The sequence below is a fragment of the Dermacentor silvarum genome, unplaced genomic scaffold (genome assembly GCF_013339745.2).
Source record: "Dermacentor silvarum isolate Dsil-2018 unplaced genomic scaffold, BIME_Dsil_1.4 Seq365, whole genome shotgun sequence".
In the NCBI taxonomy this organism is placed as follows: domain Eukaryota; kingdom Metazoa; phylum Arthropoda; class Arachnida; order Ixodida; family Ixodidae; genus Dermacentor; species Dermacentor silvarum.
In genome coordinates this window covers 15,290-34,256 of record NW_023606119.1, presented here as the reverse complement: position 1 = coordinate 34,256, position 18,967 = coordinate 15,290, and the positions used below count along the sequence as shown (strand labels likewise).

At 46.6% G+C, this 18,967-nt stretch overlaps 1 pseudogene; it reads left to right on the top strand.

Annotated features, from left to right (window-relative positions):
• The window catches only part of LOC119434993 (DNA-binding protein P3A2-like), a 157,478-nt pseudogene extending 142,042 nt beyond the window's left edge, over positions 1-15,436 (top strand).
• The last annotated feature ends 3,531 nt before the right edge of the window (positions 15,437-18,967 follow it).

The window sequence follows — 18,967 nt, the reverse complement described above, 5'->3', positions numbered from 1 at the left end:
TTGGACATGCCTGTGGTGATTTAAGCCCTTCCTTAAGGGCAGTAAAAGGCAGAGAATTAATTTTCGGACGGACAGATTTTTCTGGTGTTTCGCGGCCCCTAGGGAGTCCAAAAAATCGCACATTGACTGTATAGGCCCTTTAACTTGCTTGCAGTAGTGCATGAAATATTCACCAAAGTAATTTCCTGTAGAATCGGAGCAACACTTGAGTTCAGTCGACCAAGAGACCAGGCTGGCTTCAAAAAAGGGATATTCTACAATGGATCACATCCATGTCGTCACTCATGTACTTGATAAATCTGTGGAGTACAATCCACTTCTCTGTATGGCTTTCATAGATTATGAAAATGCATTTGATTCAGTAGAGATACCAGCAGTCATGGAGGCATTGCATAATCAAGGGGTGCAGGAGGCATACATGAATTTCTTAGCATATAGCTACAAAGATCTCAGAGCTACCTTACTTCTTGACAAGAAAAGTAGAAAATTGCCTATCAAGAAAGGAGTCAGGTTGAAAGACACAATCTCTCCAATGCTATTCACTGTATGCTTAGAAGTATTCAGGCTATTAGACTGAGAAAGCTTTTCTTAAGAGTGAGGATCAGTGGCAAATATCTCAACAACTTTCGGTTTGCATATGACATTCTCCTGTTAAGCAACACTGGGGACAAATTGCAACAAATGGACCTTAACCGAGAAAGTGTAAGAGGGGTTGAAGATTAATATGCAGAAGACAAAGATAATGTTCGATTGTCTGGCAAGGAAACAATAATTCATTATCACGAGACAGCCGCTAGAGTCTGTGCATGAGTGCGTTTATCTAGGTCAATTACTCACAGGGGACCCTGATCATGAGGAGGAAATTTACAGAAGAATAAAAATGAGTTGGAGTGCATACGGCAGACATTACCAAATCCTAACTTGGAGCTTTTCAATGTCATTGAAAAGGAAAGTGTACAATTATTGTATTCTACCGGCGCTAACTTATGCGGCAGAAACTTGGAGGTTAACAAAGAAGCTCGAGAACGAGTTAAGGACCGCACAAAGAGCGATGGAACGGAAATTGTTAGGCCTAACATTAAGAGGCAGGAAGAGAGCGGGTGGATCAGAGAACAAACGAAGATAGTTGATATTGTCGCGAAGATAGCAATCGAGACCTTGGCAAAAGTGTTCTTTTTTTTTTTTTTCAATCTAGGCTGACACTCGGAGAGCGCGTGTTTCAGAACACACTTCGTCGTTCTCGTTGCAGCGGCCGGCGGCCGCAGGTGCCAGCCTATCTCGCGTCAATATTCTAGTTGACATTAAGTGGAAAAAGTAGAGCTGGGCAGGCCATGTAATGCGTAGGATGGATAACCGGTGGACCATTAGAGTTACAGAATGAATACCAAGAGAAGGGAAGCACAGTCGAGGACGGCAGAAAACTAGATGGAGTGATGAAGTTAAGAAATTCGCAGGCGCAAGTTGGAATCGGCTAGCGCAAGACAGGGGTAATTGGAGATCGCAGGGATTTGAATTTACTACTTTTCAAATCAAACTACTGTTAAGTGGATACGGTTTAATGAGGTTTCCTGTATTTGAAATCTGACATCTGCTCAAGCAGGCAGTTGTTTATTGTTAGGCAAAAAAGAATCATTACACAAAGGTCGGTAAAGGGAGTGAAAAATTCTGTATTTAGTTTTGGCTTCATTATTTGTGAGTTTTTCACTGAAAATGAATTGCAAATGTTACAAATGTCTTGGCACACAAGACCAAGACTCAGCGCTGTGCAATTCACAGGTCAGTTCTGAGTCTGTCATTCGTGCCTGCATGGTTACACGTGAGTGGGAAAGTACTGAGATTCTGCTAGTTGAAAGCTACCTTCGAAACTGACAGCCTGTGTGTAGTGTCGGCAGTCACCGGCGCAGAGGCTGGAGGGGTGGGAAGAGCCGAGAACGAAGGGACGTAACGGCCACAAGGTGTTGTAAGAAGCCAGGCAAGAAGAGACGCGCAGACTTTTAGAGCAGTCGACAAGCTACTGGTTCCAACAGGAAGTGTGTTCCGAAACCTGAACTCCACCTGGCTGACAGGTGGACTTCAGTATGACAATCTGCTGTTTAAACAGCATATTGCTACGGCATGAGCTGAGCAAGGAAAAGAGAAAGAAGACGTTAGCTGGCGCAGCCTATGGATGCCATCTTACTTGACCATGGCCCTCGTCCTACAAATAAAGCCAGTTCAACTGTAACAGTTTTGTGGTGGAGGTGCTGGGTACTTCAACCAAGACGACTGAAACTGCTGCAGCAAGTCCCACGCCGAAGCCAAAACCTCGAGGCGCTCGACTGCCTCTGACACCACTGGAGATCCCACATCGGCGACCAACAGCCATCTCTGGCTGCTCCAGCGCAGACACCCGGCGGGCGCCTGGATGCATTAGATGGAGCCCCACCCTTTCTCAGGAAAATTCGGTGAGGACGTGGAGGAATGGCTCACCTACTGCAAGTGTGTGAGCAAGTACAACGGCTGGAACTCCATGGCTCAGCTCGACAATGTCATTCTGTTCCTCGCAGACACTGCGCTAGTGTGGTTTGAGAACCATGAAGATATCTTCACATCGTGGGACAGCTTTGTTACTGACCTCACAGAGTGCTTTGGTGATTCCACCACGAAATGAAGCGGGCGGAGCAGACATTGCTTCAGCACGCTCAAGTCTCAGATTAGACCTGTACTACGTACATAAAGGCGATCCTGAAGCTATGTAAAATGGTCAATCCTCGAATGTCCGAGGAGGACAAAGTTGGACACCTTCTCAAAGCATAGCTAAGGATGTTTGCAATTATTTGGAAGGGAGAGTCTCACCTCGGTCTCCAACCTCATCAAGCATTGCCACACATTTGAGGCCTTGAAGCTGCCCCGCTTCATGCCAAAGTTTTGGAGGTTAGGGAATGTCACAACAGTTGCAAGCGTTGACGACAACTACAGTTTTCAATTTGACCTTGTGACAACTGTAAGGCAAATTGTCTGCGAAGAACTTGTCCGACACACCAAAAAGGTGGGTGTCAAACAGTTTGGTTCTGTTTACAACGAACTTCAAGAACACATCTGCTGTATCCTCATTGTCTGCCATGTCAGGCGCTGTAGACTGTCTAGTTGATCAGCTGCGACAGCACCGACATTCTTTTCCCGACGACATGATGTACGATCAACGCACTCGTAGAGCTACCACCACGAATCGGCATTCGGAAGATCGCATTTATTATTTTTGCAGCATCCCAGGGTTGACCCCAAAGCCTGTAACGGCGGTCGCACATCGCCTGTTTGTTACAGCTGTGGCGCCATAGGACACATTGCTCGTTTTTGTCACCGGTGTTCACAGACAACAACAGATGGGCCAGCACTGGCGTGACCTAATTTTGAATGTGACAGTTATGACGACCATGGCCGACAGACCCTGATACTGCAAACATCACAGGTGCGCCACAAAGGAATACCTTCAGTTAATATAACAGGAGTGGCTCTCCAGCTACAGACCGCAGCCTGACGCCACCAACCAGTTGCCAACGCCATTCACCGCCACCACGGCAACATTATAAATCCCCACCGCCGTCGGAAACTAGCCGGTGCGGCCGATGGAGGTAAGGCTGCTGAACAGTCTGCGTCGCTGCGAAAATCCCCTCTGCCTATTATGATGGTGAAGAACAAAGTGCGTATGTTAATTGATAGTATATCTGGAACTGCATTAGTGGATACTGGTGCTACCGTTTCTGTCATGAGTGTGACTTTCAAAGAAAGGCTGGGTCGGAAAGTTATGTTCCCGTGGAATGATTGTGTGACGTTTCGTGGTGTCAGTGGAGAGTGCCTTATTCCCCTTGGTATTTGTGTTGCAAGTGTTTTTATTCAGAAGGGAAGATCCTAAAACAAAATTTCTCGTACTACCGCGGTGCACTCATGATGCGATTCTGGGATTGACTTTCTTCAGGATTGTGGTGCTTCCGTTAACTGTGGCACAGGCGAAATTACCTTGTGTAGCGCGCTTCTCGCCACCCTTGCCAACACATCTTTACCAGAGAAAAACTATTGTGTTTCGAACGATTTGCTGCTACCGCCTTGGTCGCTGTCACGTGTCCCTGTCAATGTCGCTGCTGACCTTTCATCGTTTCATGCGCAAGTCCAGCCACTTACGTCGAGCTGCGCAAAGAAAGATGTACTTGTGCCACACTCTCTCGTGAGAGTAGTGAATGGCGCCTCACATTTGTGGGCTTTTAATTGTTCTTGCATCCCTGCTGTTCTCCCGCGTGATATGAAACTCACTGAATTGACGAGATTACGTACAGCTCCATTACAGTTCTAAGCGAGGAGGAGCAGTCTCATACTAGCGATCCCCACCGAAGCACTTCTGAAGAGCAGATCCTACGGATGATCAATCAACACGGTGCTTCCCTCACATGAGCGCCACACTCTCACACAAGCTTTGTGGGCACATCTTTCTGTGTTCGATTTCACACAACGCGACAAGCAGGCTTCACTCCCACAACTCATGCTCGCCACAGAATTGACACCTGGTCTGTGCACCCCATTCGGCAAAAGCCTTACCACGTTTCTTCAGCAGAGAGAACAGTTATCGCTGAACAGGTGAAGACATGCTACGGAAAAGTGTTGTTCAAAACCCCTCTAGTCCGTGGGCAGCAGCAGTAATCAGTAAGGAAGAAGGATGGTTCCTGGAGGCTCGGCATTGATTACAGGAAACTAAATGCGGTCATCAAAAAGGATGTGTATCCACTTCCTAGAATTGATGATGTCATCGATTATCTACATTCCGCTGCCTACTTTTCATCATTGGATTTGCGATCAGGGCATTGAAGATACCCATGCACCCAAGACGATAAGGAGAAAACGGCCTTTGTGTAACGCACTAGCAACATTCGAATCATTTATGGACACTATCCTCCGAGGACTTAAATGGGAAATTTGTTTGTGCTACCTCGATGATGTATAGTGATTTTTGGCAGCATATTGAGTGAGCATAATAGCCGTCTCAGTCTTCTTCTGGATTGTGTCGAAAAAGTCGGCTTGATCCTGAATTCCAAGAAATGTTGTTTTGGGGAAACCGAGACGTTAGTACTTAGGCATCTGGTCGCAAAAACGGCGTGAGGCCAGATCCACGGAAAATTGAGGCTGTCAGCTCCTTCGAAGCACCGAAGTCAGTGCGGGAGTTGAGGAGTTTCTTGGGCCTGTGTTCATATTTTTGTCGCTTCGTCCCAAGATTGGCCGACGTGGTGTACCCCCCAACATGTCTTCTACAAAAAGACGTCCCTTTCAACTGGTCGTCTGCTTGCTATGACGTGTTCCGCCAGCTAAAATTTCTACTAACGTCGGGGCCCATTACTTCACTTCGATGCATATCTACGGAAGTGCACGCTGATATGGGAATGGCATCAGCATCAATGCTGTACTAGTGTAACGTCATCAAGGAGCTGAACACGTTGCGGCTTATGCTAATCGCTCTTTGACTATGGTGGAACGAAGTTACACTGTCACAAAGAATGCTTTGCAGCCGTTTTTGCTGTCCACAAATTTCGGCCCAAGTCTACAGACACCCGTTCACTATCGTTACCGACTACCACGCGTTATGCTGGTTTATGAATTTCTGTCACCCCAGTGGTCGACTGGCATGTTGGGCTCCTTAACTGCATGAGTATGACTTCGTTATTTCCTACAAGTCTGCACGTCGCCACGCAGGTGCAGACTGTCTCTCCCGCCTTCCTCTGACGGAGTGTGACGAAGACAAATTTGCTGACTGTTTTGCTCCCATTTCTTCTACATTACCAGACTTGATGACTTTCAGGGCAGTGCAAGAAATTATATTAGTTTGGAACCGCTATTTTTAGCTGCATCGCGTCCTGGAGCCACCGGTCGAATTTGTGTTCGTGATGGCCTGCTTTACAAGACCAATTATTCGGCTAAAGGCGCACGCTTCCTTCTGGTGGTGCAGCAGAGTCTGCGCGAGGAAATACTGTGAGCCATGCACGACGATGCAACGTCTGTCCATCTAGGGTTCATCAGAACTTTGAGCCGTATGCAGGAGTGTTATTACTGGCCCAGAATGATACGAAACTCGGTAACGCACTACGTCGCCACTTGCGAACAATGTCAACGCTACTAGCACCCTACAACCGCTCTGCCGGTTTTTCTGCAACCTCTCCCATAGCCTCACCTGCCATTTGAACAAGCGGGTATGATCCTTTGAGCCCATTTCCATGATGATCTAACAACATCCGATGGGTGATCGTATGTTGACCACCTGACCGTTACGCAGAAACAGCGGCCATACCATCTTCAACAGCTGTGTGCGTTGCAACGTTTTTGGTTCGAGTCATTATTCTTCAGCGTGGTCTCTCCCCCCCCCCCCCCTCGTGTTAGCATTAGTGATCACGGTCATCAGTTCGTTGTGGACGCCGTAGAAGAACTGCAGTCGCCGCAGTTCGCAGTTCTGCCATTCAACGCCTTATCACCCTCAGACAAATGGGCTTGTAGAACGTACGAACAGAACTCTTAACATGCTGGCAATGTACGTATCTTCTGATCACAGAGACTGCGATGATGTACTCCCCTTCATCACCTATGCTATGAAGACGGGTAAAAAGAAGGACACCGACCACAAGAATACAAGAAAAGTCATTTCAGCTCCCCTGACGGGAGCCTTGTTCACAATAAAATCAAGGACATGCGATACAATGTTATGTAGTTTTAAAATATGACGTACGCAGCGTGTGTAGATGGGGGGGGAGGGTTCCGTCATTCCCGTTGAGGGTGATATCTGTCATTTGGATTAGGAGGGATTCCGAGTGGTGTCTTGAAGTCAAATTTCTTTTTTTTGAATCAATCCTGTGGGCTAAGTCACCTGCATGTTCTGCCAAGGCGTTTGATGCGACTTTTTTCTTTTTGACATCGTTGACATGCTGCTTCAACCGCTGTTCGAAATTGCCTGTCTCGCCGATATATAGACCTTTTCATCGGGCGAGGAGGAAAGGGCGCGCGACGAGCCTTTCCTCCTCTCTGGCTTGTGCGAGCCGGCGCAGCGCGGCTTAAATACCGTATTTACACGATCGTAAGTCGACTCGAATGTAGTCGACCCCCCCCAAAATTGCATCTCTCAAAAAAAAGGGGGGGGGGGAGAAAAACCACGCGAGTGCATTCACACAAGGGAAATTTATTGACTGGGTTGCTAAGACTACTCATCGTCACTAGAATCGACCTCACTGGCACTGCTGCCGTCATAGCTGCTGCGGTCCCACAGCACGTCGTCATCAAGTGCAAGTCCACACTTCGCGAACGACCACACCACGACATCGCGAGGTACAGCCGCCCACCCAGAGAGGACCCACCCGCACACAGTAGCCAGGGAGGCCAAATTTCCTCGCGCTGAAGCCGCCACTGCCGCACCACACGTTCACTGACTCAAAACTTGCGTCCCGCTGCGCAGTTGTTAGTTTCCTCGGCATGAAGGATAGCAGCCCGTTTGAACACTGCTGTGAACGAGCGCCAAAAGATCTTGGCACTCATGACAGGCCACAACAGCAGAAGTGACAGATGCGCGCGGCGTCGAAAACAATCGTATCTCAAAGAAAAGCTATTCCGCCAACTACTAATACCCCAAACGACGACTCATCCGCCAACTACCATACCCCCTAACAACGGATCTTCCGCCAACTACCAATACCCCCTAAACGGCGGCTCTTCCATGATCGATGCTCCCACAAGAGCCGTGCGCTTGTGGTGCGCGCAATCAAAATGTATGCAATACGGTAAATTAATACGCTACGCTTCTACCGTAACCATGGAAACGTAGGTGCAAAGTTGTAACCACGCCGTAGCACCCTGATTTCTCATTTCTCTTGCCACTACTAGCGGTACACGGTTCGGTTTCGATTCTAAGTCGACCCCCAACATTGGATTGTCAAATTTGAAAAAATGGGTCGACCTACAATCGTGTAAATACGGTATGTTGCCGGTCGCGCGCTGCGGAACGATTTGGAGGTGTCTTAACCAGTTCTGAGTGAAATTTACGGGTTGTCAGTTCTTACGAGGTCGTCGAACAACCACTGCCTTTAGGTGCAGCAGTAGCTACAGTATCTGGAAATTTCTCTTGGATGCGCAAAAATGCGACGCGCATCATTAGCCGCGGTGTGTGCATGTGTTCTGAACTATGTTGGATGTATCGGTTTTCACTCGACGAAGAGCTGTTGTAAAACATTTGCATCAGCCACCGGCATCGTTCTCACTCATTTTAACTCTAGTAGACTTCAAATCAGATTCTATGTCTACGTTAGCCTCCTGCAAGAGGCCGACGGCTTTGCTCAACACAGCGAGCACTGCGGTTTGCAAACCAACATAATACACACAAGCTTCGTGCTTCGATCGGAATTGCCTTGTTGTCCTGTAAGGACAATATACAAAGGTTATCGCATAAAGAGAACCCAACAACTATTTGTAAGGATACAATTTTCGTAAGATGGGTGAATGCGTCGTAGATGACTGAACTTACGAGACCGAAAAAAAAAGAGTTCATATGTCCGGCCTTTTGCGGCAAAATAAAACAGAACACGGAATAATGACGCAGTAAGACTTTGCATGGTCGTGCCGCATGCTTGGACCACTTGGACCATGCGCTATATAGAACCATCAGATCTATACACAGCATTTAGTACTGCCTCGGACACTCGCGAAGTCTGCAGCTAGTCGTTCACCACTCGAAAAGTGGTTCACACTGTATGGTATGCGGTTATTAACCAAACTATTTTATTTGTAAGTGGAAACCTTGCCCAGCAAACAAGGCAGTCGCCCAATGTAACTACAAATAACAACTTGAACGCTTGTCAAAGTAAACAGCCCGACTTATTCACCAGCAGAACGGTACCCACGCTGTTAGGATCGTCAAATGTTTTGTAACTACTTGTTGCAGCTAAACCAGAACTTAGAATTACAGTGCCGAGAATGCTGCAGTAAGGTAACTTTCGTGAAACGAATTTTCAGAAATACCCAACTGATATTCGAGGCTGATTTCCGAGGCTCAAACAAACGCGCAAACCTCACGCTGGGTGCTCCGTCCGCCCAACGCCAGCAGAAACTCCAACCGCTTAATTTCTTCAGACTTAAATTCCTTCACTACGCCTCACAGGACCATTCCCCACGTAAAGACGCCATTCATGCTAAATAGACCGCACGAGTGCGAAAAAATCCACCAGAAACTGCCGCCGAGCGTGTACCATAGCATACAATATGACCATCGCCGACATGCTGGCAATGTACGTCGACATCGAACACAAGACGTGGGATGCTGTCCTTCCGTATGTGACCTTCGCATACAACACGGCCGTGCAAGAAACGACGCACTTGGCGTCGTTCAACATCATCTACAGAAGGAACCCGGCAACGACGCTTGACGCCATGCCACCGGACATCACCGACGAAAACAATCTCAACGTTGCCCCCTACTTGCAGCGTGCCGAAGAAGGTCGACAGCTCACCTGCCTGCGCATCAAGAACCAGCAGAGCAGCGACAGCCGCACTACAATCTTCGACGGCGCTACGTCGAGTACCAGCCCAGCGACCATGTTTGGGTCTGCACTCCGATACACCGACGAGGACTTAGCGAGAAACTGTTACGTCACTATTTCAAACCCTATAAGATCATCCGACGTATTGGCGCACTGGGACTATGAGGTTCAGTGCGCCAATACCTAATACGCCGGCTGGAATCTACACAGCACGAGTCACGGTTAACAATCGCACTTACCCAGCGAGCTTCGTAATCATGCAGCACTGCTCTAGGGACGTCATCCTAGGCATGGACTTTCTAAACTAACATGGTGCAGTCATTAACTTAAGGTCCAAGTCGATAACGCTTTCAACGCACAAAGCGATACCGCCGGATACAAACATCAGTTTACCATGCCTTGAACGTGCTTGAAGAACAAGTCACCGTTCCGCCTCGTTCAAGCGTAATGATATCTGTCGGTGCCAAAGTGCCTACAGACATGGAGGGCGTCGTCGAAGGTGATCATCACTTACTGCTCAACAGTGAGATTTGTGTCGCTAGAGGCATAGCTGAGCTACGTTTAAGAAAGCAAGAGTGATACTCACAAACTTCAGCCCTTACCAACTACTCAGCTTTTCTCTTGTTCTAAACTTCAGCCACGTATACAAGCACTTACCAAAGGCACCACGGTCGCCTACATCGATGAAATAGTACAAGCCAGCAGTGCTTTCGCCTTCACAGACTCTAGAGAACCTGCAACGACGACTGTAGTACCTAAACCAGCTTTCTACGTAAATGAGAACCTTCCCAGGCATAACAAAGAACAGCTAAAAGCCTTGCTCTTCTAATACAAGGACTGCTTCTCGTCGTCATCAAAAATTCGACAAAGCCCTGTGGCGAAGCACCACATTATAACCGACGAACATGTCCGCCCACTCCATCAGAGCCCGTACCGAGTCTCGGCTAGCGAACGTGATGCAATAAGGCAACAAGTCGACGAAATGCTACGTGACGACATCATTCAGCTGTCCAAAACTCCGTGGGCATCCTCCGTGGTGTTAGTGAACAAGAAAGATGGAATCCTACGTTTCTGCGTCGATTATCGTCACCTCAACAAAAATCACGAAGGACGTATACCCTCTCCCATGAATAGACGCTTTGGATCAACTCTACAATGCAAAGTATTTTTTTCCGGTGAAAAATCACGAAGGACGTATACCCTCCACGAATAGGCCTTGGATCGACTCTACAATGCAAAGTATTTTTTTCTCGGTGAAAAATCACGAAGGACGTATACCCTCTCCCTCGAATAGGCCTTGGATCGACTCTACAATGCAAAGTATTTTTTTCTCGGTGGAAAAATCACGAAGGACGTATACCCTCTCCCACGAATAGGCCTTGGATCGACTCTACAATGCAAAGTATTTTTTTTCTCGGTGGAAAAATACGAAGGACGTATACCCTCTCCCACGAATAGGCCTTGGATCGACTCTACAATGCAAAGTATTTTTTCTCGGTGGAAAAATACGAAGGACGTATACCCTCTCCCACGAATAAGCCTTGGATCGACTTACAATGCAAAGTATTTTTTTCTCGGTGGAAAAATACGAAGGATGTATACCCTCTCCCACGAATAGGCCTTGGATCGACTCTACAATGCAAAGTATTTTTTTCTCGGTGGAAAAATTACGAAGGACGTATACCCTCTCCCACGAATAGGCCTTGGATCGACTTACAATGCAAAGTATTTTTTTCTCGGTGGAAAAATCCGAAGGACGTATACCCTCTCCCACGAATAGGCCTTGGATCGACTCTACAATGCAAAGTATTTTTTTCTCGGTGGAAAAATACGAAGGACGTATACCCTCTCCCACGAATAGGCCTTGGATCGACTCTACAATGCAAAGTATTTTTTTCTCGGTGGAAAAAACGAAGGACGTATACCCTTCCCACGAATAGCCTTGGATGACTCTACAATGCAAAGTATTTTTTTCTCGGTGGAAAAATACGAAGGACGTATACCCTCTCCACGAATAAGCTTGGGACTCTACAATGCAAAGTATTTTTTCTCGGTGGAAAAATCACGAAGGACGTATACCCTGTCCCACGAATAGGCCTTGGATCGACTCTACAATGCAAAGTATTTTTTTCTCGGTGGAAAAATACGAAGGACGTATACCCTCTCCCACGAATAAGCCTTGGATCGACTCTACAATGCAAAGTATTTTTTTCTCGGTGGAAAAATACGAAGGACGTATACCCTCTCCCACGAATAGGCCTTGGATCGACTCTTACATGCAAAGTATTTTTTTCTCGGTGGAAAAATCACGAAGGACTGTATACCCTCTCCCACGAATAGGCCTTGGATCGACTCTACAATGCAAAGTATTTTTTTCTCGGTGGACCTAAAAACCGGCTACTGGCAAATCGAAGTCGACGAAAGGGACCGGGAGAAGACTGCCTTTATAATACCAGACGGAGTGTTCGAGTTCAAGGTCATGCCGTTTGGTCTTTGCTCGGCACCTGCGACTTTCCAACGCGTCATGGATGCAGTACTGGCAGGCTTGAAGTGGCAGACTAGCCCTCGTCTACTTGGACGACGTAGTTGTATTTGCCTCAAGCTTCGAGGAACACCTCCAGCGCCTTGAAACAGTTCTTCAAGCAATCAAGACCTCCGGACTTACGTTGAAGCCAGAAAAATGCCGCTTCACATACGAGGAGCTCTTGTTTTTGGGCCACGTCATCAACAAGTCTGGAGTGTACCCTGACCCACAGAAACAGGCGGCCATCAGTGACTTTCCTCCGCCCGCCGACAGAAAGGCAGTGCGTAGATTTCTTGGGCTGTGCACCTTTACAGGCGCTTCGTCATGGACTTTTCACGGATCGCCGAGCCACTGACGTACCTCGCGAAGGCCGACGTCGAGTTCAAGTGGGAGACGCCACAAGTGGAAGCATTTGAACAACTGAAGCGATGCCTGCAGTCGCCGCCAATCTCCGATAGCGAAGTCCACACCGACGCAAGCAGCGTAGCGCCGTGCTTGTGCAGAGGACTGACGGACTTGGACTCGGATTGCGAAATGCCTGATGGCATTTCGCAATCACAGCGGCGCCACGCACGACCTGAAGTCATCCACGTGGTGCGCCGTAAGCCTTCCTACGCCCGCTTACGAACTTTGTTGCTTTTTTTATTGTTTTTTTTTTCTCTTTATTACGTGTGGTTTTGTTTCGCTTTCGTGTTTGTTGGTAGCATCGGGACAATGCTTTTTAAGGGGAGGGTATTGACACGTGTACATGTTTATATTTCACCGGCTGCAAATGTTAACTTTATCGCTAGGCACAGGAAGCGCCTGCAGGTATCTGAAGTTTCTCTATCTAACGTTATCGATGCTTCTATCCATTGTCTGTTGTCACTGACGCTTATGTAATCTGATTGTATGAGCGACGCGAATTGGCTAGTACTTTCTGGAAGACACGCGGGCACCAGGGATTAATCTAGAACTTTCGATGACTCAGTATAAAAGACGGCTCGTTTCGCCGCTGATCAGATTTCGACGATCGCCGACTGTGTTCGCCGCTATCGTTGTGCTTTAAGTGCAGTTTGCTTTTGTGGGCACAGGTTCGCCCATAAAGAACCAGTTTCGTCATACACAGTTTTACAACTGTTTTCTTCGCTCTCACTACTACGTGACAATAGTTTTTAAACCAACCAAGTCTTGGGTGCTCCATTTTTCTGACGAAAAAGCAAGCTTGCGATAATAAAAGAGACCACGTGACAACGTAGCTGCATGCCAGCGATAGCAGCTGTCTCAAACATAAACCTCGTTGTCTAGTGCGGTGTGCTTATGCAAGTTGACGCATTTATAGAGACAAAGATGTGTGTGCCAAAGCTGCTCACACATCAGGAAAGAGCATGGCCACTTGTTTTCAGTGCGATAAGCTAGGCACATATTGTCATGTGCTTAAATTGTTTTTCCTTTCATGGACTTTTGTTGCAAAAATGAACCGTGCAAGACTTAGGCTTCTTTAATGCTGTTCTCTATCACCTCCTTGACCATCGTGACCAATATTTGCATTGGTGCTTTTTTTATTTGAGCAGGTAATCAAAAGTTGATAATTACACCTTATTAAATAATTCTGCAAAATGAAGAAAGAATTACTCTTGAGTAGCATGAACCATGCCCAACGACGTACAGTGATTGCTGTTTGCGTAAGGCCCTTCGTTATTTTTAAATTCTTGGCAGCATTTAGTTGGGACAGCATGACCAGGACAGATCAAAAGCTTTTCAAAAACCATACTGAGTGATAATCTATGAAAACTTATGTTTTTCCACCCTACACGATGCCGTGCCGATAATGCATGACCATGCTAATGCATGTGATAAAAGCATGACCATGCCTTTTGTCGTGTGCAGAACATGTTCATTTCAATGAATTTGTTATTAATTATTGCAAGTTGCCCAAGCGGGAACAGGGATGAACTTAGCAGGTCTTTGCGAGGTAACAACAAAGAAATGTGCAATATTAGTTTTTGTGAATAAACATGGGGCAGGTACCATTGCCCTTGAAAAGCTAGCATCCCTCTTATGCGCAATGCCTCATAAGCACAGATTAAGAAATTTGCAGATGGAACTAGCTGGCGTGAGATAAGGTTAATCACTGCCTGCAGTGGACAAACCGTAGCCATGTGTTGTGCTGGCACTTAAAGTAATGCGTCCTCTTGCAGCGTTCCCAGTGTCCGGTATGGTGACCATACCAGTGTCCATGTACCATGGAATGCAAGTCACCATGGCACCTGTTGTGTCTGCGAAGCTGCTGGCACCGAAGGAAATGGCGATACAGTGGAGGTTCTAGCTGTGCCAGTTAGCACAACACAGGTGGATTGACTCGGCCCAGTGCATCAGATGTTCGTTGGAGAGCCCAGGTAGCAGAGTTGGATCTCAAGTCCAGCAGCTAAGCCTCGGCAAGTGGTGCACTCCTAATGTGCCATGGACTCTAGTGTTGCTGCCAAAAATGCATTATCTTGTGTGCTTTGTCAGGCCTGTTGAAGGCTGGATGGTATGTCACGATTGCCATACGAGTGTTTGGCACACAGAGAGCAAGCACGATTGTTAAGGAGGCATTCCTTTGTTGTCATTTTAAGTAGGGTGTGTGTAAGATACCACTGCTTAACCCCGTGAGGTGTATTCCTCCCTACTGCAAACGGGTAATTCCAGCCGGCTGGCCTTTACTCTTTTTGCAGAGGGGGTGGTGTACACAAGGACGCTTGATGTCATGCTGTAGCATAATGAACTTTTTAGTAGCCTTCATTGTGTGCATCGTATGTGTATGCATTGTGAGTGATGGTTTCACAGCCAGGCTGCACCGTAGCCTGCTACAAGTCATTGGCACAATTCGTGGATGCTTGAGAGAATTGCTCAACAACGTTCACAGGGTCACCTATCAACGCAGAGCAGTGTGTGGCCCACTGGGACTGTGCGTCGTCTCTAGTCTGCCAAAGACACTATGTGACACATGATTGTATTTATTGGTGAGTGCTGTATAGTGTGCGTGTGTGTGTGTCCCTGCAGCCTTGACGTGAATCTTCCCACCATTTTGTGAAGCAAGCATGTGTGTGCACTGTGAACTTGCAAGTGTGATTCACATGTTTTTGGTTTGCACTGTACAGACCTAGGATTTATTCATTTTCTTTGTGTTATGATGTAATGTGGAGAAACTGTTTTTTTTTTTTTTTTTTTTTTTGTCGGTATGTGCACTTTAAGTGACAAATTGTTGTAATTTGTGTTCAAGTTCCCACTGTTAATGATTTGCGCTAGCAGGAAAAGTGTTGCTCTCATTCAAAACCAGTGTTGTGATTTCTCAGCCTTGTTTTCACTTTAGCGTCATTCTGAGGTTATGCTTTGTGCCCAAATTTCAAACATTCAGTAATAACATTGTGTCTACTTGTTGAAATAAATCTTTTGTCACATTTCTGTCCAGCCCTTGCAGAGAAACGCAGTAGTGGAACAGCAGTGCCAAATTACACCAAGAGCAGTCCTTTGCTCCGTCCTGCTCCAAAAGGCACTTTAGCATAAAATTGTGCCAAGCATGCACCAAATGAAGCACAGCGTTGATGTTTCTTCTGTTGATGCTACCTTGGTAGTAAAACTGAAACCAAAACCTTTAAGCATGTCATTGTCATTATATGCAATCAGCCGAGCGGCTGCGTCGTGGATATAGTCGAAGCTGACTGTTGCCAGCCGCGTGTGATGACGATGACATGCTTCAGTTGGAAGAAATGGTATTTATTGAATGGAAAACTAGAACTTGGCGATGCCATGTGCTTCGGCTCGGCGCGTTCCTCTCGAATGTCCCTCGCGCCCCCTCGTGTCCGCTCTCGCAAGCCAGAATTAAATGGGCTCCTTGATGCCAGGTGGCGCTAGTCATCCGTAGTAGGACGCGGGTCCCTAACACACCCGGGCTCCTAAATAATGCCGTCCTCGCATTACACTAATCAGTCACGAAATCTTCGAGCCAACGTGGTGGCTTCTTTGTCTGGGCCGGTCATAGGAAGCCGTTGTGGCTTGAGTAGTTTGGGTGGTGTCGTCTTGTGTTTGGGTAAGGACTGCTCCAAGCGCTGAGTGGGAAAGCGTCGACATGTACTTGTGTCGGTAGACTTGGATTGAAAGTCGCCGAGTTAGGTGCCTTGGTTAGTCGTTTCTTTAGTGTGTCCATGGCATCTGGCATTCAGGTGTCCACTGAACAATTGCATCTTTCTTCGTGAGAAGTGTCAATGGTCGAGCAATTTTTGCGAAGTCTTTTATATACTTGCGGTAATGTGACGCAAGTCCAAGGAAGAACCTCACCTCACTTTTTGTTTGTGGCACTGTGTGCTAGTTGCTATCGCTGCAATGCGCTGTGATCGATCGTCACTCCTTCTTGTGATATCAAGAGTCCAAGGAGTGGTATCCATTTTTCTGCAAACTATACACTTGCTGTACACAACACGCAGTCCTAGGTCATGAAGAACCTTCAGTACCTGTCAGGATGGGTCCATCCCATCCTCGTTGCCATGTCGGCCGTCTGTGATGACGATGGCACGCTTCAGTTGGAACAAATAGTTATTTATTGAAATAAAAAACTAGAACTTAGCGATGGCCATGTGCTTCGGCTCGGCGCGTTCCTCCCGAATCTCCCTCGCGCCCCCTCGTGTCCACTCTGACAAGCCAGAATTAAATGGGCTCCTTGATGCCAGGGCGCTAGTCGTTCGTAGTAGATGCGGTCCCTAACACGGTTCTCTAAGTCTATTCGATTCGCCTCCACTGCTGTGAGCGAGTTCACGGCGGGGCATGAGACGTTAAGAAATTGTGCTGCTCAAGTTCACTGGTGCGTGCACAAAATGACACGCGAAATGAATGCCGAGGTGCAGATGCGGTGCAGGTCTTATGTTTGTTTTAAGAAGACGGTACAAAGCACAGTTGTGGGTCCTGAACTGCAGCTATCGTAGAGTTTCTCACTATAACACCTACAGGGTAATCTGGAGTCACCGTCTATGCGAGTTTCTTAAAGGGCGCCGTGCCCTCATAGGAATGATGGGATATGTGTCTGCAAGGCTTGTGTTGGCTGGTGTTGACGAGGCTTCGTCTAATTCGTGGGTATGGCTCCACAAATACTGCGTTCTTAAAATAAAATCTACATAAACGGCTTTCATTCGCCCATATTACATCTTTCAATAAAGTTTCATCATCATCATCAGCCTATATTTATGTCCACTGCAGGACGAAGGCCTCTCCCTGCGATCTCCAATTACCCTGTCTTGCGCTAGCGTATTCCAACTTGCACCTGCGAATTTCCTAACCTCATCATCCACCTGACTTTCTTGCCGTCCTCGACTGCGCTTCCCTTCTCTTGGTATCCATTCTGTAACCCTAATGGACCACCGGTTATCCATCCTAGCATTACATGGCCTGCCCAGCTCCATTTCTTCCGCTTAATGTCAACTAGAATATCGTCTACCCCCGTTTGTTCTCTGATCCACACCGCTCTCTTCCTGGTCTCTTAACGTCACTCCTAAGATTTTTCGTTCCATTGCTCTTTGTGCGGTCCTTAACTTGTTCTCGAGCTTCTTTGTTAACCTCCAAGTTTCTACCCCGTATGTTAGCACCGGTAGAATGCCAATGATTGTACACTTTTCTTTTCAACGACAGTGGTAAGCTCCCAGTCAGGATTTGGCAATGCCTGCCGTATGCACTCCAACCTAATTTTATTCTTCTGTAAATTTCTTTCTCATGATCAGGGTCCCCTGTGAGTAATTGACCTAGATAAACATATTCCTTTACAGATTCTAGAGGCTGACTGGCGATCCTGAATTCTTGTTCCCTTGCCAGGCTATTGAACATTATCTTTGTCTTCTGCATATTCATCTTCAACCCAATTCTTGCACTTTCTCGATGAAGGTCCTCAATCATTTGTTGTAATTCCTCTCCATTGTTGCTCAACAGGACAATGTCATCTGCAAACCGAAGGTTGCTGAGATATTCGCCATCGATCCTCACTCCTAATCCTTCCCAGTCTAAGAGCTTGAATACTTCTTCTAAGCATGCAGTGAATAGCATTGGAGAGATTGTGTCTCCTTGCCTGACCCCTTTCTTGAAAGGTATCTTTCTACTTTCTTGTGGAGAACCAAGGTAGCTGTGGAATCCTTGTAGATATTTGCCAAGATATTCACGTATGCCTCCTCCACTCCTTGATTACGCAATGCCTCTATGACTGCTGATATTTTCTGCTGAATCGAATGCCTTTTTCATAATCTATGAAGCCATATAGAGAGGTTGATTGTACTCCGCAGATTCTCGATTACCTGATTGATGGCATGGATATGGTCCATCGTAGAATATCCCTTCCTGAAGCCAGCCTGTTCTCTTGGTTGACTGAAGTCAAGTGTTGTCCTGATTCTATTGGAAATTATCTTGGTGAATATTTATACAATACTGAAAGCAAGCTAATGGGTCTGTAATTCTTCAATTCTTTAACGTCTCCCTTCTTATGGATAAGTATAATGTTGGCGTTCTTCCAGCTCTCTGGTACACTTGAAGTTGTGAGGCATTGCGTATAAAGGGCCGTAAGCTTTTCAAGCATGATATCTCCTCCATCTTTGATTAAATCTACTGTTATTCCATCTTCTCCAGGCGCTTTTCCCTGGTCATGTCTTTCAAGGCCCTTCTAACTTCATCGCTTCATAACTTCATAAAGTTTACTCACCTACAATGCAGAATCAAACAAAGAAAAGGAAGAACAGACGACCAAGTTCCAAAGCGAGCGATAATCTTGTCGTCTGCCCTCCAACTTTAGCGGCTAGCTGATACTTTTACGTTTCATATAATTGTGCATGCAATAGTAAGTCCTCAAAATTAAACAAAACATGTTTTGTGTAATAATAATTACGTGCTGTTTTAACAGGACATGAATCATTGTGAC